Genomic DNA, 27,044 nt, shown 5'->3' with positions numbered 1-27,044 from the left:
TGCGAGGTTGGATTTCTTCCCTTAGAGGCTAGGCGCTCCTGGTCTGTTGCATTTTGGACTGCTGGAAATAGGTGCGTTGTGGGCTCGGGGACAAGCTGAAGAGAGAGAAGCAGGGGAATGAGAAAAGGTGCTGGGGGCAGATTAAAAAGGGAGGGGGTTACTAGGGTGTTAGAGCAGAGAAATGGGTATCAGGACTCCTGGGTTCCTTCTGCCACTGACTTGTTGTGGGGGTTTGGGGGGAATCACTCCTCTCTCCGTGCCTTGGTTTTCCTGTCTGTAAAATGGGATGATAACACCGTCCTGCTTCCTGGGGGTGCTGTGGTATAGCTGAGGTTCGTAAAATAGTCCCTGATCCTTAGGTGAGAGACGGTGATATGAGAGAGAGAAGGCGAGTGAGGCAACATCTTGTATTGGAGCAACTTCAGTGGGAGGAAAAGGACCAAGCTCCCAAGCTTTGAACCAGAGTGTCACAGCGAAACACAAGATTAAAAGGCGGCTACCACAACATGGCAAACCAAGACAGCGAGATGTTCTTAAACCCTGGAACAGCTCCAGGGAATTGAGGTAAATGAACCGTGACAAGCGGGAGCAAAGGTGACAGGTGAAGTTGGGCGCCCCTTGGGATAACAATCTCCCCACTCCCAGCCAAGAGCACGGAGCCAGCGCCGACGGCTTCATAAATCCCCCCCTTCTTGTCGCCAGTGATCGTAGCTATTTACGCGGCCCTGGGACCTTAGCACTGCAGGCTTTCGGGAGGGAGAGCAATGCCATTATCTCCCCTTTCCAAATGGGGAAACTGAGGCATGGATGGATGAGGTGATCTAATCAAGGCCAGACAGGGCCTCTGGCCAGTGCCCTAACCAGTAGACCCTCCTCCCCCTCTAGCTATTATCTGCACCTTCCTGGACAGCACAGTAGGGATTTGTTAGCCTGCACTGCCCCCCGATTGCCTTTAATAGCAGGAGCTCTGCCCATGCCTGAATGAGGCTGCTAGAATCCCTCCGCGTTCACATCTGGTGTCTCTGCGCCGCTGAGTCCCACCTCCTATGGCCAGGCAAAATAGCTCCTTTTCCATCAAGCTTGAAGAAACATTCTTGCTTTGATAGACAAGCCACTTGGGTTTGGAAAGACGGGACCCTGTATACTGGAGAGCGGGCTCAGCCTTGCTCAGGGGAGGAACTGTTGGGGCAGCAAAATGATCCATTGCCAGACACCCAGGCACTAGGGGTGAAATCCAGGTTCCACTGAAGTCTGCAGGGATTCTCAATCCAGGAGTCACAAACCCTGGGGTTGCAGACAAGGATCGGGGGAGTTGGGACCCCCGCTGCCCTGCCAGTATTGCTAAATGGGATTTTAGGGGGTGTCCTGGCTGGTGGGAGAGGGGTCCTGGTATGGAAAAGGCTGGACCCACTGCTAGAGTGAGGATGAGTAGCAGACATGCCCATGGTTGCCACCCTGTGCCTGCTCCAGCAGACACCAGGAGCCTTTTCCGTGGCCTTCAGTGGCACCAGCATCGGGCCCATAAGGTAACAAACAGAGCAAGAAGGGGATGCTGCTGGGTCTTACTATGGGCCTGATCCTGATTAATTTCTCTCCCTCTGTGGCTCATCCTTGCTGGCAACACCTGGAAAAAAAAATCCCCTCCATCCTGTGTGCACCCATCCCCCATGCTGTACATATCTCATTCTTTTCATCTCCCCTGCTTGCTAAGTACTGCCAGCCTGTTAGTCATCTCTGTGGCTTGTGGCTGTGGTTAGCTGCAATCTCTCTGGCACCAAGGAAGCCTCGGCTGTATATAGAGGAAACGTGCTATCGATAGCTCTGTCATTTGAGCCCGGTCCAGCCCAGTCTGTAGCATAACTGCCTCCGTGTCCATCTGCATTAGCCCGTTTCACGGTCCCAGCTCTTCATTTAAAATCTGAATCGACGGTTTCCCAGCACTGCCCCGCTGAGACAGTGTAAAAGTGGTTGGGGGGAACCAATGAGTCGGGGGCTGGGGGGAAGACACAAGGTGGGAGGCTGTAATGTGGGAGGGGCAGCCTTTCCGATGAAACGTAAAGCAAGTTCTGTCCGTGGGAAATAATTCAGGAGGCTGAAGGCACTTTCTGCAAGAGCAGGAGTGCAAACCTGGGGTCCAGGACTTATTGCAATTGGAGTAATTGCACTTTGTCTCCATATGCAGATTTATTTGCATGCAGTGTTCTCTTGTAGCATTGCCATGTGCTCTTAGGCCACACTTCAGGGAAGAACTAAACCACATGCTTAATTTTAGGCATATGTTTAAGTCCCATTGACATCAATGGACCTTAAGCATGTGCTTTACTGAATTGGCACCTTCATCAGCTGCCCGCCTTCATGCCAGAGGGGGATGCATGCCAGTAGTGGGTTATGGGACTCCTCTGTACATATGTGTGTCTATTTGTTCAAAAAGTTTTCCAAACACTTTAGATCCTCTGTGCTGCAGCGCCTGCAACACACAAGCTGTTATCACTACGTGAATTGTTATTCTTATCCTAGCCAGCCACATGCTCGGCAAGCTGACCTCTCGAGTGAGGCAAACCACTTGGGAAGTGCTGGAGTGAAAGGTGCTGTAGAAATGTATGTCATGGTTGATATTTTATCCTAGCTAAGCAGGCATACGACATAAACGGAGGGGTCTAGTCTCCCCGCTGATGTAAATCGGCAGAGCTCTGACTTTAATGCCAGGGAAAAGCGCTGGCTTCAGCAGAGCATTGCTGATTTCCACCAGCAGAGGATCTGGCCCGGAGGCGTGAATAATTTCCTTCAGCCCCGTTCTTGCACTGTTTGTTTCTTTCCCCTTCAGCACAGAGGGCGGCAGCTTCAACGGCAGCCAGTTCTTCTGGTCGTGCGGCACTTGGAAAGGAAATAAACCCTCCCCCCCGCTGAAATGTACTTTCCTGGCTTAAATGACGGTATTTATGTTACTCTGGAACCACTGGGGATACTGCTGTTGGATCGAGAACTGCAGCAGTGTTCCTTGATCCTTGACAAACCCATAAATTGAAATTTATTCTAGGATATTTTCATATTACTGCTCCTCTGTTTAATGTGCACACTGCACTTAAACGCCTTTGTTTCCCTTCATATTCCCACCCCCCACTGGAAAAAACAAAGCTTTAAATCGCCTTTCAGCTGACTTGTGGCCCATAGTATAGAGCGCTGCATGGAGGAGATGTACCAATTTGTATGCACCAACAGGCAGGGGAGTAGTAGTGACCGGGCATCGTAAATTTCTTTAAGGTGCCTTGCAGGACACCTTCATTGGGTCCTTATTACCTATTTCCATTAAAACAGATAATCTTGCAAAACAAATCTCCCTTTTATTGCTGCGTTTGTTTCTTCGTCCGTGCTATGTGGAGCAAAGTTTATGAAAAGAGATTTGAAGAGGAGGTTGCAAGTATTAGCGGGTGGAGAGGTTCTTGGGACCTGCCCCATTATTGTTACGTCAACTGCAGTAGAGCGCAGAGAGGTCCCATCTGAGAGCGACACCCCAGTTTGTTAGATGCTGACCTCTTCTGAAAATCTGGTTGCTTATTGCAATGTCTAAAAGGGGGCTGAGTCCCAGATCCGCAAAGGTAGGTAATCAGTGGAAGTTAGGAGCCTACCTACCTTTGCGGATCTAGGCCTGAGTTCTTGAAACCTGGCCCCAACGAGCCAGGATTTCCATCAGCTCAGCTCCTGTGGAGGTGGGCAGCTAAACGAGGGTTGGATTTTTAAAAGAACTTGGTATCCAGTGTGCTGAGCTCTTAGGAAAACCTGGCCCCTTTCTGGCTGCTGACCAGAGTTGGAGGGAGAAGAAATGGGTTTCCAGTCCCATGGCAATTTCTCAGATTTTGAAAAACTCTGGTTTGCACAAGCAGGAAACCAAGATATTCTGAAAGCTGTCAAGAAAAATCAGAGAGATCCCAGGCCCAGAATAACCAATAGCCCAGTGGGCCGGACACTCGCCTGCAAGGTAGGAAACCCAGGTGCAAGTCCCTGCTTCGTGTGATTGGGAACAGCGACCCGAACCTGACTGTCCAATGTGCCAGCAGGGCTGTTGATTGGTCTCTCTCTGGTTTTGACCAGAAATTCCATTCTGGCCCCGTGAAGCCTTCCCCACCGAAGTGGGGTTGAATCTAGGACGTTCCCGTGACCAGACTGGGTTTCAACCAATCAGCATTTTCTGATGTGCAAACAATCCCGACCAGCTCTGGTGCTGAAAATCCTGGCGCCCTCCTTCTGTTTGAGAGAGCCTGGGTGGCAAGTAAGTGGCACACGATAATAGCAGAGGATTGCATGGAATTTGGGTGGTGATGTGGGAACAAAGCGGGGTGGGGGCAAAAATCCCTCAGACCAGCAGCATCGGGGGGACGCTGCTACATCTCACGTCTGCGTCTGTCTAGGAGCGCCCGCGTCATCCAGTGACGAGTACTTTCGAAACGAGTGCAATGAATAAACAATAAAATAAATAAGAAATGCCCGGGCACTGAGGGGACCTGTGTAAACCTGGCTAGCGATTACTGCCTTAATGGACAGGTCCAATTTCCATTAGTCCCACAAAGCCCTAATGTTACAACCTTCATAATCTCGGCTGCTGCTCTAATTATGCCCTTTGTGCCTCTCTGGTTACACTGGCTGTACGGTACCTTACAATTTGCATTAATTTGTTCATCGTGTGCTGCTGAGAACTTTAATTTTAGGAGGGGAGGGGAATGGGTGAGTTGACAGGGGCCGGGAAGGTTACTGAGCCTTTCTTGTCTAGGTCACTGGTGGGAATTCAAGCCGCTGCTCTGTCAGGACGGAGCCCAGAGGGTGAGAGATGCTCTCCCTCCAGGCAGGAGATATTCCTTCCCTGGGAATTTCCTGGGGCTGCTCAAAGTCAAAGGTAAGACACTACGCTAGGTGGGCCCACGCGTCTGATGCAGCCTGGCAGGTTCTAGCCATTGAAAGCTGTTGCTGTCTAACAAGCTGCCTGACCAGCGGCTCCTAGGAAATGAATTTGTGGGGTCTCAGGCCACACTCTGCAGTGTCCCCATCAAGCTAGTCACGCCAGGAGGAGGTGGTGGAGGTAATTTCCCTGCTGCCTCTGCTTCCCTTGCTCTGTAGGAAGAGAGGATGTTGCTCTCTGTAATTGGCCTGCCAGGAGCGAGAAATTCCCTCCACGGCTGGTCCTAGCAGAGGGGTTTGCAATGGTTCTGGCACCAAGCTGGGACTCTGGAGCAGGCACCCCATTGTCCTGGTAACAGTGAGAATAGCGCAGGGCCCTTCCCATGCCAAAAGCCACACGTCCCTCCTCTGCCTGGCTAGGGGAAGGCAGGGGAGTGTCAGGAGGCAGAAATTAGCCTCTACGTTTAAGAACCGAAGGGAGGAGCCTGAGATCTGGGGCCCAATTCTCTGCTGGTGCAAGCTGGACCAGGTCCATTGACATTCCTGTGCCAGTTTGCACCAACAGGGAATTTGGTCCCTGGTCTCTTCTTGTGCTGTATTTCTATGTACATGCGGGGCATTGTGCCAGAGGCAAAAGCGAAGGCTTTGTGCTCTCCTCATGCCCAAAGGCTCAGCACATCCCTCCAGGAATACATGGAGTGAGGGCCTGATCCTCAATGGTGCTGAGCTCCCTGGCCTTGCACCACAGTCAGTAAGAGGGGAGGGTGCTCTGCCCTTTGTAGGACCAGGGTGCTAAGGGGGTGAACGTGAGCATGGATCAGGGACAAGAATGCCAATCCACTGGGCCGTGCTGTCAGCTCCCAGCTGCAGCCCTGGAGCGGAGCACACACACACCACGCTGTACAATCACAGGCATTGCCTGCTGTGGTTTCATAACGCCTACTTACAGATGGATGTTTTTTTTCAGTACAGAAAGTGCATCAAATGAGCAAAGACCCTTGTATCTTGACTGAGGGATCATTAATGGTGAAGGCAAGCTACAATTATCTGTGTGAAAGCGTATTTCTTCTGGGATATTCCCACATACAATTATATTAATTGCAATGATCTGTATTTGGGTATATTTGTTATGGAGTACTTCCCATCTTAATGACTTTCTCATCAATGCAAAAGGAAGCATAACCTTCCCTGTCCCTAGTTCAGTTCATCATAGTTAGCTGCCTCCTAGGACTTGAAGACCTCACAACCTTTCTTTCCCTGCGACCTGCACCTTTGGCAGGCTTGTCCTCTAGTGATCCTGAGCTAGATGGGTCTCTGTCATGCTGCTGGCCAAGATCTGTGAAAAAAATGATTTAGTTGGGGATTGGTCCTGCTTTGAGCAGGGGTTGGACTAGATACCTCCTGAGGTCCCTTGCAACCCTGACATTCTATGATTCTAGTAGTGACCTGCCCTTTGTACACAGACCTCTTCACCCACCCACCGGCTCCCCTGTCTTCTAGACACCCTTTATGCCACCATGACAGGGGAATCTGCTTGGCGCAAAGAGTGGCCAGTGATGACAGTCGTTAATCACTCCCTTGTCACTGACCCAACCAGCTTTTGATCTGCCAAGGCACCTGTGTCATCTCTGAACAGGGCAGGACAGCTGTGTGGCCAATCTCTCTAAATAGGGTTTTTTGAATGACCCGCGATGCAGCTGCAGTCAACGTCAGATTGTCACAGATCCCTGACGTGCGACCAGCTCTCCACCTGACTGATGCTGATGCCATCAAATGACTGGGCACATTGTGCAGACGTTGAGAAAGACCAAACCTTGGTTAGGGTTCCCCAAGCTGGACAGGTCCAAGGGGGAGAGACAACCAGGTGCACAATAGGCCAAGAACCTCTCTCTGTCAAAATGTTAAGTTAGAGAAACCCACCAGTGTGGCCTCTCATCAGCCAGTAGGCTTGACCGGGAGGAGGGAGGCCTGGTTCCTGCTCTAAATGCTGTTTGAAGGATTTAAATGGTTGATTGCACCCTGTGAAGTGGAGAAGTACAGTTATCCCCATGGGGAGCCGGGGCACAGAACTTGACTAGCTCAAGATCACACAGGAGGCTGGTGGAGGGAGAAAAGAATCTTGAGTCCCTGCCTAGCACTCTAACCACTGTCCCAGCCTGTCTTGCCAGTACAGGGACCATGATACTATTGATCAGTTTGGATATTCTCCAGTAGAGGGCAGCAGTGCCCAGAAATCCCAGCTGTTTCTGTACGCCATGCCTTAATAGAGGTGCACTGGGTGTGACATGCCACAGAGGGAGTGCGGTTTTAGTGTTCATCCTCCCGCTGCCTGTGAAATTACTGAGCATTTCCCCTTGCCCAGCCGTCTGAGTGACCCCTTGCTGTTGGGCCGAGGTGACAAATGAAAGCGGTTTCAATCCGCTGGGGGAGACTCGCTCACACCGCAAAACCACCCAGCTGTGTGCCGTGAATAATCAACAGGGTTTGAATAGCATCGGCTGGGTAGCAAGCCCAGCAGAGGAGATGGAGGGCTGGGAAGCTGCCAGCTGAGGAAGTCCTTGGAGATGATGGGGATCTGGCTGGGGCTAAGGAATGGGAATCAGTCTAGTTTAAAGCCAGGCTGCTCCCCAGTGATGCTGTTGATGCTTGAGAGGTTTTTGGGCCCTGCTGCAATGTGACTTCTGTTGTTCCATGTAGTCTGTGCTGAGTGGCCCAGGCACAATTCCTGGCACCCTCCTAGAAACATGCTGCCTGACTCCAGGCTAATTCCTGGCAGCAGGAACTCTGTGACCCTAGTCAGCATCCCCGCTGCAGGGCCGTGTCTTTGTCAGGGGATCGGATTTAGAATGACCATACAACACAAATGTGCACCTAGACATCACACTGATGCACACGGAGATGTTCAGTACCTGTGCACACATCTCCGGGCATGCCCACACCCCATGTGTGCACACATTTCACACTTGCACACCTACACACGTGATACAATGCCTGTGTGCCCATCTAAGCACTCAGCACACCAGCTCTGCGCAGTTCACATCTACTCACCTGCGCGCAGCACATGTCAACACATCTGTGCCCCACAGCGCCCCCCACAAAAACTATGGGCACAGGCGTCCTGCGTGCTCTCTACTTGCATAACCACACATGCTCTAGACCTCTTGTGTGCATATATAATCTGCCTACATTGATCTGGGCCGTTAACACAGTTACCCTCACCCCCCACCCTAGCAGCATATCTTCACCAACACACGTGGCCAAGCAAAGGCACATGCCTAGACACACCGATGTGTGCACACACTACAACCATGCACCCCCCAACACACCTGTGCCCCACAAACCTCTCCACACCTGGACACAGCTCCATGCACACTTTTGTGCGTGTGCACACACACACTTGTGCACTGCAAACCTCTGCACACCTAGAGGTGCCTCCTCTTTATATGCACAGACATCCATGCAACACACCTGGGCACACCCCCAGGGTTCACACAACACAGCGGTGCCCGTGTACACGCCCCCCGCCCCACCTAGGAGCAGAACCTGTTAGCAATCAGGCTGGGGAGCGATGGGGAAAGGACCCCCGCCCCCGCAAGCGGCTATAGTCCCTGCAGCGAACATGCCAGGGTCACCTTAAATCCTGCTGTCCCCTTAGCAGGGCAGGGAGCGAACTCTGCAGCCCGGGAGCAGGGGAAGAGGAGGAGCAGAGATGCACCAGCCAGGCCCCGGCATCTCCCCGCCGCCCAGCTTCCCCCTGCGCCCCGGGCACCCCCCGGCTCTGCGGTGAGCTGCCCGGGGCCTCCTTAAAGCCTGGGACTCGCCTCCCCAACCGCCCCCCCTTTCCGCGCAAGCTCCCCAGCCCCATGCCCGGCGCTGCCGCTGTCACACAGCCCGGCGCGAGCCGCATGCCGCAAGTGCCCGCCCGCGAGCCGCCCCAGCCCTGCTGCAGGGAGCCGGGGCCAGGGGCCCGCCCGCCGGAGGATGCAACCCCGGGCTCCGGGCTCCGACACCGGCTGCAGCCGCCTTCAGCGTGGAGCCCCCCGGAGGCTGGGGGCGCGCGGCCAGTAGCGGGGGGGACCCTGTGCGGAGGAGGGTTTTTTTAATCGTGCCCCCCTCATTTCACACTGGGGGGGAGAGGATCGGAGCGAGCCGCTGCGTCGCACGGAGCCCTCCCCGCACGGCCGGGGGCGCGTTCTCCCCCCTTCCCCAGCCACAGGCCGGCTCCCAGGGATGGCAAACTTCAGCTGCTCGGGCGCCTCGTCTTGCAAGGGCTTAAAGTACTGCTAGCAGAGATCAGGTGAGAGACGGGGGAGCGCGCGTGGGGCCCCCCCGGATCCGGGGGGAGCGGGCTGCAAAGGGTTAACCCTCAGTTGCATGCCACCAAACTGTCCGCCTCCACCCCAAAACCCCAGACAGCAGGCGGCCGCCATCACGCCCACTACTCAACTTCGTAATGATCGCAATGAGAGGCTGCCGTGATTTACTGCGGAATAAAGCTCGCCCCCCCCAACCGCTGCTCTCACTCCCCCTTCCGCGGGACTCGCTGGGCACGGGATGCACAGAGCTCGCGGCTTGCACAGAGCGGGAGCCCCCAAGATTACTTCCAAAATTCCCTTCGCCCTGGATTGAGGGGGGCTGATTTTTGCTTTGTGTGTTATCTCCCCCCCCCAAAAAAATCAGTTGCTGTATGTCCGGTGGGCTCCCTTGAGCGATGGAAGTTTTCCGCTCTGGTTCATTGCAGGACGGGCCGATCGGTTTAGAGGAGGGGGCTGAGGGTAATAAACACTCCCCTGGGGTGGCCCCCCCCCCGCTTGTCCGTGAAGGCGAAGCTTGCAACTGGCTCGGGTCTTCCTCCTCGCTGGCTCTGCTGCATTTGCCTCGTGCCGGAGTGATGCATCCACCTCAGTTCTTTGCGTCCCCGTCCTCTTTGCATCAGCAAACACCCCCCCCCCCCCGTTTTCATGCAATGCGAAAAAACAATCCTGATTTTTATTTGTAATGACTCGGGGGGGGAGGGAAGACTGGGGGGGGGTCGATCTTTTAATGCAAACAGAATGCGAGGGGAATCGGTGTGTTTCACCACGCGAAGAACTCCCCCGGGTTTGCATTTTGAGGACGCATCTTTATAGTTTGCATGTTCCGCCGAGCTGATTTTCTTCGGCGAATTTTGGAAATTCCGGTGTAGCTGGGAGACAAGGAAGGATTCTTGCTTATTGCGTTGCTCAGCGACAGTTCACCCCCCCCCCCTTTTCACTGAGGACCGATGGCTGCCTCATTAGCTGGCTAAGTTTTAATTGGATTAAGCAGCCCCAGTAGTGTAATTGGTTCACTTTGGAGGCTGAAGTATACCTATTGGCCTTTTCCGATGAAGAAGCGGGTGAGATGCTTTACCATTTTTTTTCATTTGGTTTTTGTTTGTTTCCGATCGGGGGCAGAACACGGAGGGGGCAGCTTTCAAGCAGATGGGAAGTAAAGAGGTGGAGAGAGGGGATGTAACGGACAGTGCATCAGAAGTGCAAGAGACACTAAACATTCTGTACAGCATAAACATACAATTGCGTTGGAGGAATTTTCTTTAGAAGAGTTGTTCTCTGGCTCCTGCTAGAGGCGACCAGAGAGAGGACATCCTCAGCTCTGCATGGGTATTTTATTTTTCCCTTGCTGTCCATGACCGCCCATCTGGAAGGGCTCTCATTAGAAGTATTAATCGGATACATTTCTGTTTTGAAAGCAAGACATATGGGAGTGTGTGTGTGTGTGTGTGTCTGTGTGCGTGCCCGGTCCAGATGAACAATCCATGGCACCTCAACCGGAATAAGAGAGAGCAGAGTTTTGACACAGCTTGAATCTGGAGTTCTCTGGATGCTTGTGCTTTTACGGCGGGGAGGTGTGCGTTGGTGTGGCGTGCTTTGGTGTGTGGCACCCATGTCCCACTGCATGTGTGTAGACATGAGTTGTAGCGAGGCTGAAAGTGTGCTGGAATTGCTCTTAATGTACTGGCACAAGATGAGACAAGGTCAGCCCTGTGTAAGGGCTTGAAACATTCATTGAGATGTACTAGTTTCCAGCCAGGGCTGAATTAGCATGTGCAACTAATTTTCTGTGGCAGGTAATGTCTTTGCGATGCTGGGTCTATGTCCTTTGCAGCCTGTGTGTTGGATTTGTGGGTTCTGCTCCCACGTGCGTAGGTTGCTGGGTGCGGAGGCACTGGCAGCCAGATGCGCTGCTGGGGCTGTTTGCACTGCTGTAGTGTGTAAGTGTGCTTTGCAGGGTCTGTACTAGCACCAGGGTGTAGGTGTATCTGAGTAAGTGTATTGTAGAATGAGCATACAGCTTTTCTGTTGGATGTGGCAGGTATGTTTGGGTGCCTTTGCACTAGCATCAGGGTGTGAGTGCCTGACTCAGTCGGGCTGGTACGTGTGTCAGGGGCATGCATTCCTGGGTTTGTGAGTACTGGGTGTGTAAAGCTGGATCTATTTCTCTGGGCACCATGCGCATATGTGTTACGGGTGAGGGCATGGTATCAGGTGTGGATGCGGGCATATTGCCACGTGCATGCATGGTGTGTATGTCCGAGCATGCATACGTGTGTGGTAGATTTGTGCGAGCAGTATAAAGAGGGGGCAGGGATGGGCAGGAGAGAGTGAGTTCTTGTTCCAGGAGCGGCTCGGAGCAGAGAGCGGTTGGACATGTGTGCAGATCGATCACTGTTTGTTTTCAAGACAGTAACTTGTTGCAGTGTCAGATGATTGTATTCCCTCCAGCCTGAGCCATGCCTATGGTGAGAGGGTGACAACCGTGACTGCTCACTGCTCCCGCTTGCTTTGCAGCAGGGATGCTCACTAACGTCTTGCCTGAGCGACCCTTTGATTTTTCTAGGTCATATCTGAATGCTCTCTGTGCCAGCGCTTCCCAGCCCGCTGCGAGCTCACTGGAGTCTCTGACGTGTCTTGGGACGTGCCGTGTAATTGTACAGTCAGGGAAAGGATGCTTGTGCACCTTGGTATTGCCCTTGGAGAGGATGTCCCCTCCACGCAGGATGGGGAGGGGGAATTCTTCCCAAAGGGGGGACATTGTCATAGGTAAAGACCGTTCGTTAGTCGCATCTTCGGGCTCCTGTTCGGTGCTTCTTAGTAGATCATTGCACCCTGCACAGATAAGGGGACGTGGAATTAATGATGCTCTACCCTGTGAAGCATGCAGCCCAGCTAAAGTGCAATGCCAGAGCATGGGAGGCTGAAACCCCATTGGTGAAAGGTTCAGGGTGGGTGTGTGAATATTTTAAACCAATCCTTCCCCCCTTGACAATAGCAACATCTTGGCAAAAATGCGCCATCTGTGCAGCATGGCTCTGGAATCAATTGGGATGGGGGATGCGGAGATCCAGAGGAGTGGAGTGGACACGAAGCGCAGCCAGAATCCAGCCTGACAGACAGCATCTCCCGATGTGGTCGCATCGAGTGTGGCTTCCTCGCCCAGAGCTGTGACGCTCGCAGAAGCCGTGTGATGCGACTGAGTGTGCAGCCTGGATTATGAATGTGATTCGTAACCCTGCTGCGTGGGGATACCCGAACCACCAGGGACGTGGCTGGCTGGTTTTCCTACCCTTGTCCCAGAGCGGCAGTTGTGATTGGCTGGGGTAGGTTTGACTGGAGGCTGGTGGCAGCAGACCTCTGGTTCTGCAATTTGTCTCCCTTCGCAGCCCAGTGGGGTGTTGTCCTAAGATATATGTGTGTGTGTGTGTGTGTGCTCGTTTCCCGAGCTGGGCATGAGCTGGGGGATTGTTCGGCTGACAAGGTGGGTGGGAGAATGCAGTGGGCACGTGCCCATTGCCTTGGCATCTGGCCCCAGTAGAAACCTGCAAAGAAAATGAGGGTTCCTAGACTCTGGTGAGGCATGACTTTGATGGTGCGATTTTGGGGTGATGAGAGTGACCACAGAGGTGCTGGGGGGTGTTAGTCCTGGATGGGACAGTGAGGGTCTCTCTCCCCCTCTGCTGGACTGATGGTTATAGGGGTTAATTCCTAAAAGTATTGAGGAGCTTCTGCAACCCTAGCCCTCCCCCACAACTCCTCCCTGAGGGGGACCCCATTCAGGGTGAGAGGGTGGTGCAGCCTCCCGGTCTCATTTGGCCCTTGGTCGTCTTTGGTGGCGTTTCTTCTGATGGAGACATCTTGCCATGGGCAATGTGGATTGAAGCCTAGCAAACCCATTTCATATCAGCCACCAGACAGACATCGGATGGGAACAGGACTGCATCTGAGCTGTCAGCTTATTAATAGTAATCATACCTGCCTCTTACAGAGTGCTTCGGATCAGTCGCACTTTACAAAGGATATCAGGCTCATTCATTACCCCCATTTTACAGGTGGGGAAACTGAGGCACAGGAATGGCAAAGCCACTTGCCCAAGGTTACGCAGCAGGCCATGGGCAGAGCAAGAGCCTCACCAATTTGTCCCTTTGCTCTCTTCTGCTTTCTTGACGTACTGTCAGAACCTGACCCAACAGCTGGGTGTAGCCTGTTTCGTGCAGGCCACCGAATAGCTCATCAGAGGGGCTTTTGGTCAGTGCTGTGACCAAACTGGGTTGTGGAATGTGGAGCCGTCTACAAAATATACCCTGGCTGAATCCAAGGGGTGCTGTGGGTGCTCTTCTCTTCTGCAGCTCAGCTTGGGGGTTGTCCGCTCCAGGAATGGTTAGCCCAGAGATCAACTAGTAGCTTCGGAATGACTCTGATGCAGCAAGGAGGTTCCACTGTTCCAGGACCTACAGTCAACGGGAGTCTTTCCATCAACTTCTGTGGCCTTTGGATCAAGTTCTCAGTACCGTGGCCCGAACTCCTGGAGCGGTGAAGAAGGCTTGGAAGATTTCCAAGGGAGGGGTGTTTTGGAAACACAGAGAGAGAGAGATTATCCAGCTCCTGTATAGCAAAGAGAATAGCCACATTTCATACAGTTCCTGCTAGCCTATATCCCTGCTACGGACTCTTGGTTAGATGGACCCCCTACTCCCTCCTGGAAATTACACCAGGCAGGAGGCAGGGATGAATGGTGTGTTCTCTGGCCCAGAGTAATCCTGAAGCCTGGAGGGGATTTCGTCACTCCCGCTCCCAGCCTCGCACTCGCAGTGGAGTTTTACCAACAGCCATTGAGTAAAATAAATAAGAAGGCCTGTGCTTGCCAGTGGTAGCGAGTCTGATCCAGTGATTGGCAAAACAGCGCCATTAATTACCACTTGGCTTCGCTGCTGGGATCGTTGCTCAGGAAAGGTGGTGGCAGCGTGCCTGGGAAGCCAGAGGGAGTGGGGGAGTGAGAGCGGAAGGGATGAAAGAGGGAGAGAGAGGGGAAGCAGGTGCTTGTCTCCAGGCACCATGGAGATACTACAGTTCCTGCTGGAACCCCCACCGCAGGAGTTGTTCCCTGCCACGTGCACACACACACACACGCTCTCCCCAGGGAGGGATGTTGCTGTTCTGGGGGTGGCTTCAGGCAGTGAGAATTGGAGACACCGGGCCAGGTTCACCTCTGGTTTCAGTGGAGTCACACCAGAGGTGGATTTGGTTCACCAGTAATTACGTCATAGAGCGGCTCTTTACCATTGTTGGTCTGATGCCAGCAGCGTGCCAGGCACGTTAGACAGGCTGTGGGGGTGAGAAGCTGCCCCCTGCACCAACAGCTTACAGTCGAGGGTCCTGATTCTACAAAAGGATCCGATGCATGAGCCATTTCTCCTGAGTGGAGTCGGCTTGACCTTTAAGGACCAAGGAGAGAGAGAGGCCAGGTCTACACTGCGACTTTAAATCGGTTTAATGGCCGATATACCGATTTAACGCTGTATCCGTTCACACGACGTCGTCATTAATATCGAGTTAAACGGCTCCTTAAATCGATTTCGGAACTCCTCCCAAACGAGAGGAGTAGCGCTAAATTCGATAGTGATAACTCGGATTAGGGTTCATGTGGACGGAAATCGACGTTATTGGCCTCCGGGCGGCATCCCAGAGTGCAGCACTGACCGCTCTGGACAGCAATCTGAACTCGGATGCAGCGGGCAGGTAAACAGGAAAAGCCCCGCGAACTTTTGAATTACATTTCCTGCTTGCCCAGCGTGGAGCTCTGATCAGCACGGCTGGCGATGCAGTTTGAAATCGAAAAAGAGCTCCAGCATAGACCGTACGGGAGATACTAGGTCTGATCGCTGTATGGGGAGACAAATCTGTTGTATCCAGCTCCGTTACAGAACACGAAATGCCAAAGCGTTTGAATAAAAAACTCCAGGATACACAGCGCTGTGTGACAAGCGTAACGGGAAGCCAGAGACTCAAATGGACGCTCATGAAGGGAGGGAGGGGGTACTGAGGACTCCAGCTATCCCACAGTCCACAGCAGTCTCTGAAAATTATTTGCATTCTTGGCTGAGCTCCCAATGTCTGTAGGTTCAAACACAGTGTCTGGCGTGGTTCAGGGAACAGCTCCTCAGTTTATTTCCCCCCACCACCACGTGAAAAAAAAAAAGGAAAAGATTGCTGTGCTATGGCGTTTGCTCAATGCACTCCGCGAAAAAGGCGCCAAAGGGTTGTCTGCTGCCTTCACAAAGGGAGGGGTGAGGCTGTACCCAGCACCACCCGGGGCAGTGTTTTCTGCCCCATCAGGCACTGTGCTCTCAACACGGAAGTGGGAACTATGGGATAGCTGAGGAACAGCTACCCACAGTGCACCGCTCCTGAAATCGATGGTAGCTTTGGACCATGGACGCAAACAATCGATTTCGGGATCCCACTGTGGACGCGCTAAACCGATTTTATTAGATCTGTTTTGTAATATCGGTTTAAGCTAATTCGAAATAATCGTGCAGTGTAGACGTACCCAGAGAGAAAGAGAGAGAGAGAGAGAGTGTGTGTGTGTACAGGATGGGGCACTGATTGATAGTATCCAGGCCGAGGTGTGGAAGTGGAGACTGCACACAGCATCGGGTCTGGGCAGAGAGTTGTTAGGTTTGTCTGTGGTACTCGTACAATTGGGAAGGGGGATATTTTCAGTTGTGCTGGAGGGAGGGAAAATCAGGGGTTTGGAAACTCAGCCCTGTAGGGAAGGCTGGTATGTATGGGCCGTTACCTTTGGACAGCCAGGACGACGGTGCCAGGTGCTTTCCTAGCACCTAGGGAGTTGCACTTCTTGCCCCCCAAAAGCATGTTCACTTCCTGTCTTGTGGTAGCGTTGTGAAGTGTTTAACAGCCGAAGTGCTCCACCCCAGGAGGCTGCATTCAGTGGGGAGGAGGAAGCAATTTCTGCCAAGGCAGTTTGGGATCCATCAGGATGAAAGGCTCGGTGTAAATGTAAAAGGACTATTAATTATCTCCTGCAACTTATGCCCTGGTCCCTAGTGGTCTCCATGTTAGGAAGTGTCATGGGCCATATATTTTATATGCACTTTTAAAAGAACACTGTCAGGTTAAAAGCTTTTTGCTTTGCTGAATGGAAACCCACTGGTCAGTTTCCCTTTTGTTCTAGTCAGTTTCACTTTCAGGGACTCCTCTGCTCCATACAGGAGCCAATACATCTCCCACTGAAATCTTCGGAAAGGCCCCTGCTGAGTCATTGGGGCTATCGCTCTTTGGGGCAGAGACCATCTTTGCGTTCTGTGTTTGCGCAGCGCCTAGCACAAAGGGGACCTGGTCCATGACCCAGACTCCTAGGCAGTCCCGCGATATAAAATAATTAATAATAATGCAGTGTTTGGATTGCAGTCACTGCAGGACAGGGTTTGCTTTCAAGGGGCACGGTCGAAATAAGCGTTGGGGTTTTTTTCTCTCCCAAATTGACTCATCTAAAAAAAATCCCAGTGTCTGACTCAACCTCTTGGACACAGTCTGTCCTTATTTTTGTTTTTTAAATCCTTAATTTTTATTATAAGAGTTTTTCTGCTCCTTGTGGAGATGTTTGTATGGGCCTTTTTAGTTATCCAGGTCTCCCTTTCTAGCTGACTCTGACCCCGATCCTTCAAATGTTTCTGATGTCATAAGTAGCGTCTTACTCAAATGGTCCCATTGACTTTGGTCAGCCAAATAGTGGAGTGAGGTGCTGTTCATTGTCAGTATGCGGGCATGAGTTGTGTCCTTGAGCTCACTGGGGCAAATCCCTCATGTAAAGTTACTCATTTCTTTGCAGATGTGGGGCCTGTGCAGTGAATCTGACTTGTCCGGTGCACAGATAAACAACCTGGAGTGAGATTTGCTCTACCCAATTCCTCCCCTCTCTCTGGAGTCACTGGTAACAAGAGGAGACCCCAGACTCTCACATTGCTGATGTCTCCTTAAATTGTTCCCGCTGGACTTTTTAAAGCAAAACATCCTGGATGCATTTCTGTTGGTCTTCGCTTTGGTCAGACATTTATAGCACGGGATGAAGGGCATGAAAGCTGAGCAGGAAGCATCCTTCTTCCGGGGCATCTGGCCGTGGAATGAGGGAATTGGAAATTTGTCTGTCTTCAGGAAATGCTGCAGAACCTTCCTCCTTGACAAATTCTTTGTGCTATAAGGAGGGTGACGCTCACAGTGCAAACATCCCCTCCTACCTGCCCCTTCTCTCTTGATCCACTTGGAGCTGGGTGCCTGATTCCCAGCTCCAGGGGACACAGCAGTGCTGGCTCTGATTGAGCTTTTGAGCTAAAAATAGCAGTGCAGCCATGGAAGCTTGAGTGGCAGTGGTGTGGGGGACTGGCTGCCTGGAGTACTATCCTGTCCAAAGCCCTGGGCACGTATTTGGAGTGCCCCAGCCCCTCCTATCGGTTGCGCTGAGCAGCGGAAAATGGCGAGAGAGATGGATTCCTATTCTGAATGTGTTAGCCGGTGAGGTGCGCTGCAAGATTCACCTTTTCTTTCTGACCCCTAACGAGATGGGTAGATCTATGAAGTGACAGTGGGGCAGCTTGTGGCGGGGGGGCAATTAATTTTTCTGTATCGATGTGATTTGATTTTGATGGGTCTGTTTGTTCGTACCTGTGTTTTTCAAAGACTGTCAGAGGCACCCAGAGTGCTGACTGCGGCCTCAGTCCAGAAAAATCAAAATGAACCCAGAGGCTCCATGCGCAGCAAGATCCGAGTCCCTGGGGTCGGGGGAATCCCAACAAGCTGAAGGTTCATTGCTACTGAGTTAACTTTGGATTTCCTGTGGATGTTTTACATTTTTTTCTCCCAACAACCTTGTGAATAACGAACTCTGACTGAGGCCTCCATAGTCACAACCGCCCCTAAGTGGGAGGAAGGCGTCGTCTCTTATTGGGAAGCATTAGGGAACCTCTGTACAGTCTGAGCAGGAAGAAACCGTCTTCTCTGCTCCCCATGCTGCAGCTGGGAATAATCATGGGTGAGGCAGGTATTTAACATCTTCCCTCAAGGGAGATGAGCCACAGAGACTTTTAACTGGGTTCAGAAGGGCTGGGTTTCTCTCCTCCTGGAAGGAGATCTCTGGAGAGATAATGCACCTGCATGACAAATAGTTTGATGATGCATTCTTCTGTCTGAGTCAGCCCTGCATGATGCTGCTAGAATTGTGGTTTATTTTTGTTTAAAGATGAGATTTATATGGCCGGCCTGACCACTTGCAGTTGTTAAAGATCCCATGACACTTTTTGCCGGCGTTGGGGTTTTCACCGACATTTACATTGTGCCTCCCTAAAGCCACCAGGCAGTTTCATGTGGATAGACTCTTTTGCACTTTCTATCTTAAAACCCCAATTAGCATCCTATAAAACAGCTGTTGCGTTCCACCCCAGAGGTGGCTGCATTTCAGGAGCAGGTAATGAAATTCCTTAGTCTGAAAAGAACCTTGGGATCCATTGGGATGTAAGATACTATGTCACTGAAGATAATTATACTATGTAATTAAAAGATCATGAGCCAGATTCTGATCATACTTACGCTGCTGAACCTCTCCCGATGTCAGTAGAGCTACTCTGGATTTACACCAATGTAAGTGCAATATGGGCCTGTGATGGAGTAGGGACTGTCTGTGTGGGGAACGGGAAAGCAGGGGAGGACTTTAGGTGATGGACAGGTGCTCAGGCTGTAACCCGACCTGGCAGGGGGGAGGTGGGGCACCTGGGCGGAGGGGAAGAGAACAAAAGGGGGGCGGCCGGAGAAGGAAAGGCAGGACAGGTTGGGTTTGGGGCTGTGGGCGGAATTCAGGGGATCCTAGCTGGGATCCAAGCACCCTGAACCCCCAGAAGGACTCAGTGGAGGGGTCCTGACTGTGCCTGCAAGCTCTGCTGTAACCTGTGTTCCTGTTGTCCAATAAACCTTCTGTTTTACTGGCTGGATAAAAGTCACTGAGGGTCCCAGGAAGAGGGGTGCAGGGCTGGAACCCCGAGACTCCGTAACAGGGCCTGATATTCAAGAGACTTGTGTGTAAACAGAAGCATCCCCTGATCCTTTTACCGTGCTGCTGAGATTTCAGTTTGAGATCTTGCCTCCTAATTCACTCCTGTGGAAGGTTGCATTTCCCTCCAGGATTTTAGGGAAGGGTGCATGCATGATGCAGAGCTTCGGCAAGGACAACATAGACTGCTAGAAGTAGGTGTTTGGCCAGGGCACCGTGATGCTTGGGGAAAAAACACAGTGATAGCTTTAACGGCCTGGTTTAGTCAGGATGTCTGTTTTGTGTCTCATCCAGAAGACGCCTCCAGCTGCACCACGCCTCATAGCACTGCTCTGGGGCAGTGGTAGTACTGACGAAAGACAGTGACAAGTCCCACTCCGTGCCATTGAGTGCCTCCTGGCAATGTACTGGGGTCAGCAGCAGGGGCTCTCCGGGGCAGAGAGCCCCCTCCTGAATTGCTGGCCCTGAGGCAATCCACCTAGTTCTCCTCGGAGCTGAGTACTGACGAGGCGGATGGTGGTGACTGCTGCAGGCCATATTGTGCTGTGATTCTTGCTGTGCTTCTGGAGGGGGCCCAGGCAGCTTCTCATCCAAGTGGAGAATCACCGAGGCTTTAGCATGCAGGGGCCTTCACGGCTTTGCTGCAGACTCTGAGGAAAGGATTCACCCCGGGCACGGGGCCAGTATGAGGCCTGTGCACCTGTTACGACCCACGTAAGCCCAGCTAGGGTGATGTACGTTGGGCCTAACCCTGGTGCTGCCCCCTGTCTGGGGATGAATTTCACCCCCAGTGCCCAGAGCTGAGGGGAGAAACACCTGCCCAGCCATAGCCCGACAACCCCCTGCCCCTCCTCGTGCTTGGAGCTCTCACGGGGTTTGGAGTAGGGGAGGGTATTTAGCTCCTGCCGTGCTGTGATTTGAGGAGCCCACGACCTGCTGTGTATCAGCCTGCGGTGGTGAAACTGTGGCAGGCTGGCGTGAACGCCTCATTGAGATGAACGCAGGGGGTTCTCTGTGCTGCGTGCAGACTCTAGAGGAGGGCGCTGCACTGGGATACGGCCGCGAGGTACAAATTCTGCACCAGCTGACGGGTAGGTCCTGCTACAGCTGCCTCTCACGTCACAACGTGGCAGGCAGCCCCTTGGCAGCCCCTTCTCTGCACCCACCCTGCGTGTGTGCTGTGCCCTGGCCAAGGAAGACTTTGTGTGTGCGGATGAGGCTCTTGTGTTTTGTGTGGGGCGTCCTTTGTCCGAGTGAGTAACTTCTCATGGCCTAGTGGAGGGGACGGCATGTCAGGGCTCCTGAGGGCTGCGCTCGGCTCTGCCACTGAGCTGCGGCGTGACCTTGGGCAAATCACTGCCCCAGGTGCCTTGGTTTCTATGAAATGGGTTTAAAGAGGGGCAGCCACTGAGATCCTGGGGGCTGCACAAGGGCACAATGTTTTAACAGGTGATTTACCACCGTCCTTTTCGATGCGCAGGCCGGGAGTTGTCTAGCAGAGTTGGAGAGTGGGGGTTAGAAGCGAGGCTTTTAATGGTTGGTAATGATTCTGGCCAGCCAGGCTAGCAGCACTCAGCCTCCTGGGACCTGCCATCTCTACGGGACAGATCGGCGAAGCGACGATGAGGCTGCTGAGAGGTTGTATTGGGTCAAATCTCAGCCATGTAGCATCCCTAGAACGGAGCCCGCAGGCTAGAAGCGGAAGGGACAGAGCCCCACAGCGAAGGGGCATTGAAGGGGCCACATCCAGCGCGTCTGTTACACCCAGGCAGCCCTATCGAGGTCAAACAAGAATCCTCTCCTCCAGCATCATGTTCCCCTGTGCCGTCAAGTCCTGCGCTAGCTATCGGCTGCACCGATCCATGAGCTTCAGACACGTCTTTAGGCCCTGAAGTAGGGGGGCAGGCCCAGTGGCTCAGTATGGACTGTGGGCATCCAGGATTGAAAGCGGTGGCTGGGGTAGCTGCGAGGAGCCCACACCGCTTATCTGGGTTGGATATTCTGTATGCAGCAGCCAGCGCTGTGGGGCCTTGATCCTGGCTGGAATGTCTGGATCTTTTGCTAATAGAAATAATTCACAAACTCTGGGCAGGCAACCTGGTCTTCTTGTGTATGCTGCAAGGCTCCCAGCACAGTTTTTGGGCGTTCGCTTTGTGCATCATCGAGGAAGGGGCAGCCAGCTTCTGATGGCAGAGCCTGTGTCAGTGGCGACGTCATAGGAGGTGGAAAGAATCCAGGCATCCGGCTGAGTTTGCAACAGCAACAAAAAAAAATCACCTTTTTGATCTGCAAACCGTGTGCTACTGATTTGCTCTGAAATTGCCAGAGCGCGAGGATAAAATTAGGAACCCCAGGAAGCCAGTTTTACACAATTTCTTTCTTGACTCTTTAAATGGTTTTTTTAATTACCCCCTCCCCCAAACCCTAAACTGGCTCTGTAGCGCAATGGGGAACGAGAGGGGCAGAAGCAGAATGAAAGATCTGAGATGAATTGCGACCACGAGGCAGCCAGCAAGCTCGCCAGCACTTCTGTGAGGAGCCATCGGTGTTTGGGAACTCCTCACAATTCCAGGAAGGAGCCGGCTTTGGTGGCCGTCTGAGCCACTCAGCATTACAACATCAGGGGGACAGAGAGAGCGTCAATTTTCATGCTACTGGGATGTCGAAGGTCAGGAAGGTTGGCAGCAGTTTCATTGCTGCTCTGGTCGGTCTGCAGCCTGGACCGGTTTAATAGATGGCAGCATGGAGAGAGACTCTCAAACGTGCAGGTGCAGGATCCTCAGTGGGGTAAATGAGTGTAACTCCAGTGAAATGATTGGCGCAGCCTCTGATTTACACCAGCGGGAGGGTCTGGCTCCTGGAGGTCAGCAGACTTGTGTCCACTTACGCCTGGCCTGATTCTGGCCCAGGTAGAGCGTTTGGAAGCGACTGGGAACTTTCATGCAGCATCTGAGTTGATTGCTGGTCGGTTTCCTCCGGGGAAGGGCTTTGGGTGGCTTTTTACCTGGCCCCTCACTTTGGACGCCTTAAAGGGACAGGCCTCCCTCCCTCCAGTGCACGGGTCCCTCCTGCCAAGGCCCTTGCCCGGATCTCCAGGCCACTGTGGAGCTGATTTCCCCAGCGGCCTGTCGTCCCCACTAATGGGATAGTCTCTCGTTACAGTTCACGTAATCATGTCGTAAAACACCCTTTGGTTTGCTCCCCTCTCGTTTCCAGCTGGACCCTCCATGGCCCTGGCAACCCCTCCAGTGCCACTGTGCACATGCTGTGGGGCTGCCAAGGAAACCCTAGAAATAAGGGGTAGCTTGGGGCTCCAGAGATTCTCTGCTTCCCCTGCTGCCTTGTAGGCTCCTTACCAGGGCCCTGGCTATGGATCGGGCAGCGTATCCCTGGGTGGGGTGATGTCCAGCTGCCCCGCTTGGGCTCTCTGATCTTTGAACTTTGTCTGTGCTTTAGCTGCTGCTGTTCCACCTCCAGCTGCAGTTTTACAAATTGAACAGGGATTTAGTTGGGGATTGGTCCTGCTTTGAGCAGGGGGTTGGACAAGATACCTCCTGAGGTCCCTTCCAACCCTGATCTTCTATGAGTCTATCTATGCTTTAGATCAGGGAGACCAGCTGCTGCAAAGATGATGTGGGTGGCTTGGCGAGGGTCGCCCTCTCCTTGGAGTCAGTCGTAAGCACCAGGCCCCCGTGTAGTGCTAGGGGGCGCTGTGCTGCAGGGGAGTGGGGTGGGTGAGTCAGCAGGGGGCGCTCTCCTCTGCGTCATTGCTCACCCCAGTGACCCAGCCCATTCCTCGGAGATACTGTGCTGTCAGTTTGGGAGGGACCTAAACCCAAGGCTATGCTAAGGTGATTTAAAGAGCCCCTGATGCACTTGGCAGGAGCAGAGGGTGTGAGCCACGATGGCTGGTTTGGATAACTACACCCTGGTTGTCAAAATTGCCAGCGTGGTTTCAAAGAGAGACCGTTTTCCTCTCCCTTCCTGCCTTAAACGAGTGGGTAGCATTGCTTTTAGAGCTGCCACGTCCCACTCCAGAGGTCGCCGCATTTCCGTGATGGGAGAGGCGTGTGTGTGACATATGCACATGTGAGCAGTCGGTGCAGTTTGCAAGGCACTGAGTGACTGACAAGGGCTGTATCGAGGCAGGGTTGGGTACTTTCGGAGAGTGGCTCTGTGCTGCTTCAGACTGTACACCAGTATTATTCTGGGAAGGGGCATTGGGGCCAAGGGGGGTCTACCCTGCCAGGATGCAGGAATCTTCTATGCAGTATTGAGGCCAGGGGAGCCCTCTGCGAAGTACACCTCTACCTTGATATAATGCTGTCCTCGGGAGCCAAAAAATCCTATCGCGTTGTAGGTGAAACCGTGTTATATTGAACTTGCTTTGACCCACCGGAGTGTGCAGCCCCCCAGAGCGCTGCTTTACCACGTTGTATCTGAATTCGTGTTATAGCGGGTCATGTTATATCCAGCTAGAGATGTATATAGCGTGTCCCCGTCTGACTTGCTCCTCCTCAGGCTCTCTGCCGCTCCACGGAGTGAAGATGGGAAGTCATCCTGCCAGGTCCTTAATGGATTCTTTAAAAATGTAAAGAGAAAATGAATCTCCTGTGCCCCACATTCCGCCCTGTGAGTACCTTTCCCATTATCGCTATAAAGCCGGCGCTTCCATAGCCATGCTGGGCTGGGCTCCTGTTCCCTTGCCTGCTGCTAGTGGCTGGTCCAGAGAGGTAGAGGTTTAAGGGGAAGTGGGGGACTTGAGAAGGAGGGGTGCCTGTTGAATCTTGAGGGTTGAATTGCAGATGCAAGGGATCGCATCTCCAGCCACCTGATTGGCACCCTCTGCTAGGTGGCAGAAGATGTGAGCGCTGGACTTGGCAACCCAATTAAATTGCGGGGGCAGCTTTGCCCCGCAAAAGTGAGATCTCCCCTTCGCAGTTGTACTCTCCTTAGCACGTTGCGGAAGGGGGTGCACGCGGGGGGGATGCGCATGTGTGGGCAAAAATGTGCAAATCTTACTGAGGCCCCCTCCCACCCGCTGTTGTTATTGACATTGGAGTATTGCAGCAGGCTCAAGGCAGGTCTACACAACTAGACACCCGCAGCCAGCCCACGCCAGCTGACTTGGGCTCATGGGGCTTGGGCCGTGGTGCTGAGTCATTGCGTGTAGACGTCTGGGCTCAGGCTGTAGCCCAGGCTGTAGGAACCTGCGAGGTGCCAGTCCCTCAGCTCCACTGTACGAACATATGTTAAATGGTATGGCCAATGCCCCGAAGAGTCTACAATCTAAAACTAGCGTCCTGCCCACCTGTCTCCCCATCAGCCTGTGCAGTCGGCTGCAGGTACTAAAAGAGTTATTTGGTTTGAAATACACACATTTCAAACTTTGTTTTGTTTGTTTTTGTTTTGTAAATGGAAGTTAAGTTGAGATTCTGATGCGATCCTGGGACTCCAGGAGCTGGGGCTTGAAGAAACACGCCAGATATCGCAGGTGCTGTCAACAGTAGAGCAAGATCAAATGCGAAAGGATTTTTCCTCCCCTCTCCTTGGAGATCACCATTAGTGGATTACAAGTAATGGCTGTCTAATACTTATGCTGTACTGTAATTATTTTGGAGTAGAGTGTCCGCATGGGGAGATATTCCAGAATAGCTCTCGCAGAATAGTTCATTGCACTAGAGCTATGCTAGTAAGATTAATCATGTGACCAAGCCCTTAGTCACGGGTGGCCTGGGGGCATGGCCCTTCCTGCTGCTCATGCTAGTGGTTGTGGGTTCAACTTCCCAGCAAGCCTTGTGTAGAGAGAAAATGCTGCGGTTTTGGTGAATGAGGCTGGCGCCTCTCCATGGGCTTCTCCTTTCTTGGTACTTCCAAGTGAGGACTCTGTTAGCTTTGATTCAGACTGGGCTGGGAAGGATTAGCTTTCTTCTGCTAAAACACGGGGAATTGGCAAATCCTAAAAGGTGCCAAAGTAAATTCTTCCTTTTAAATAAAGCATTGTGGCCAGCGCAGCTGTGAACTGATGTTCCAGAAGTAATGGTAGAGCGCTTCCTGCACACTTGTGTTGGCTGCAGTCGTAGACTGGGCTGCCCGGGTTGTGTTGCACTGGGTGTATGTGTTGGAGTACACACAGAAGTGCGTGCTCATGGGTGTGTGTGTGTGTGGGGGGGTTGGAGAAGTGTGCTTATGTTAGTGTTTGTAGTGGGTGGGAGGATGTGTGTTTGTGTGAGGGTGGTTGGATTTGTGTGTGTTGTATTGTGTTCTGCATGGGTTCTTATACTGGCTCCTCGCTAGAGCAGGGCACATTTTTTTGGCTAAAACCTTGAATTTTTTTTGTGCAGCAAAATGCACATTGGTTTCACCAACTTGTGTCGATGTCACCAAACTGTTTTGGCCGCAATGAAAAAAGAAAACATTTCAGAACCATGGAAATTAACCATTTTGATATTACCAAACAAAAACTTTCCAGTCTTGATTTGCAAAACTAAGGAGGAGGCGATGCCTGAAAACTGTTAGCCCAGTGCCTCGGCCTCTCCCCTGGGATTTGAGAGACCTGGTTTCGAATCACTGCCCTGGAGGTGGGACGTGACCCCAGGCTGTTGTTTGTACTGGAGTCAGTCTCCCAATCCCTGCTGTGGAAGCTGTTCTGCTTTGCAGAGTGTTGTGTGTGTGTGTGCTTGTGCTGACAACCATGAACCCGTTGCCGCTAACGAGGAGAGATGCCAGCCAGTGAGAGGCTGTTGCTCAATAGCTAGGTTATTTTTAGATTTATAAGGTGCCCACCATGGGTCTCCAGAGAAATAAAATCCAAGGAGGAGCCCTCTTGCCTGAATGCCTCATTTCCTGCCCCCCAGATCTGTCCCCTCGGGCCATCTCTGTCCTGTCTGGGCTGAGCTGCAGCCAGCGTGATCTCCCCCCAGGTCCCTATCTCAGCTCCAGCGGCCAAGGCATGGTCAGCCAGTCTCTAGTCCTGCCAGACGGCAGCGAGGGCCAAGAGGCTTCACAACTGGTGCAGGAGGGGCACCGGCTCGCTGCGGGCGCCTTGTCCCGCTTTCCCAGCTGAGACACCAGATGCGGGAGAGGAATTTGTTCCCGGGTGGTTTGTTCTGTGCAGCGCCCTTGGCCGGGGTACGCCAGGCCCCGTGGCATCGAGGAGGGGCCTGCTCTGCTGCCTTGCGCTGCTTGCCTGTGAGAAAACTGCTGTGCTCTCCTGGCAGAGCCCCCTTACCGGGCGGGGGCCAGGTTTGCATTAATGGCTCACTTAATATCTGCTCCTGCCTCCTCCTGTGTGTCCTCCCAGCCTGCTCGGCCTGGCTCCCTTTCTGTGGGTTCTGCCTGCAGCGCCCCCCCTCCCACTCCGCATGCAGCCTGGGGGCAGCTGCTTGTGCTGCTCCGTGAAGAGCCAAGAGCCCCAGCAGACCCCAGAGCTTGGGCGTGCTTCCCGGGTAGATGATGCCTCCATCAGCACAGCACCCCCTACTGCTCTGCTGGAGTATTGGGTCAGCACTAACTCGAAGGGGACAGCGCCTCCTGCTGAGCTCCCCGTCCCACTCCTTGCAGCAGAACACCCCCAGCGCTGCACTGGGCCAGCACGGCCGGAGAGGAGAGCGCCCCTGCTGACCCCCTGTGACGAACTGGGAATGCTCTTAATGTTTTCTCTGAATACCGTGTTGGTGCCTCAATGTCCCCTAGGCAGTTCTTAATATCTAGGTGGTGGGATAAGGGTGTGTGATTGCTGCAGAGCAAAGGGCCAGTGCACCTAAATGCCTGGCACT

The 27,044-nt window shown here is 52.9% G+C and overlaps 1 protein-coding gene across 6 annotated transcripts in view; it reads left to right on the top strand.

Moving 5' to 3' along the window:
• The window catches only part of ADGRB2 (adhesion G protein-coupled receptor B2), a 168,825-nt gene that overhangs the window by 57,336 nt on the left and 84,445 nt on the right, over nt 1-27,044 (top strand). For 5 of the 6 annotated variants that reach the window (XM_032802675.2, XM_032802674.2, XM_032802673.2 and 2 more), the window contains exon 1: nt 8,993-9,187. The exons of the other annotated variant lie outside the window; for it this stretch is intronic. The gene's annotated coding sequence lies outside the window, so the exon portion shown is untranslated. Of the gene's footprint in view, nt 1-8,992; nt 9,188-27,044 lie in introns of those variants that run through there. 6 annotated transcript variants of the gene reach the window in all.

This window comes from Chelonoidis abingdonii, chromosome 25 (genome assembly GCF_003597395.2).
Source record: "Chelonoidis abingdonii isolate Lonesome George chromosome 25, CheloAbing_2.0, whole genome shotgun sequence".
Classification (NCBI taxonomy): Eukaryota; Metazoa; Chordata; order Testudines; family Testudinidae; genus Chelonoidis; species Chelonoidis abingdonii.
The sequence above is the reverse complement of the archived record's forward strand: the minus strand, read 5'-3'. Positions and strand labels throughout refer to the sequence as shown.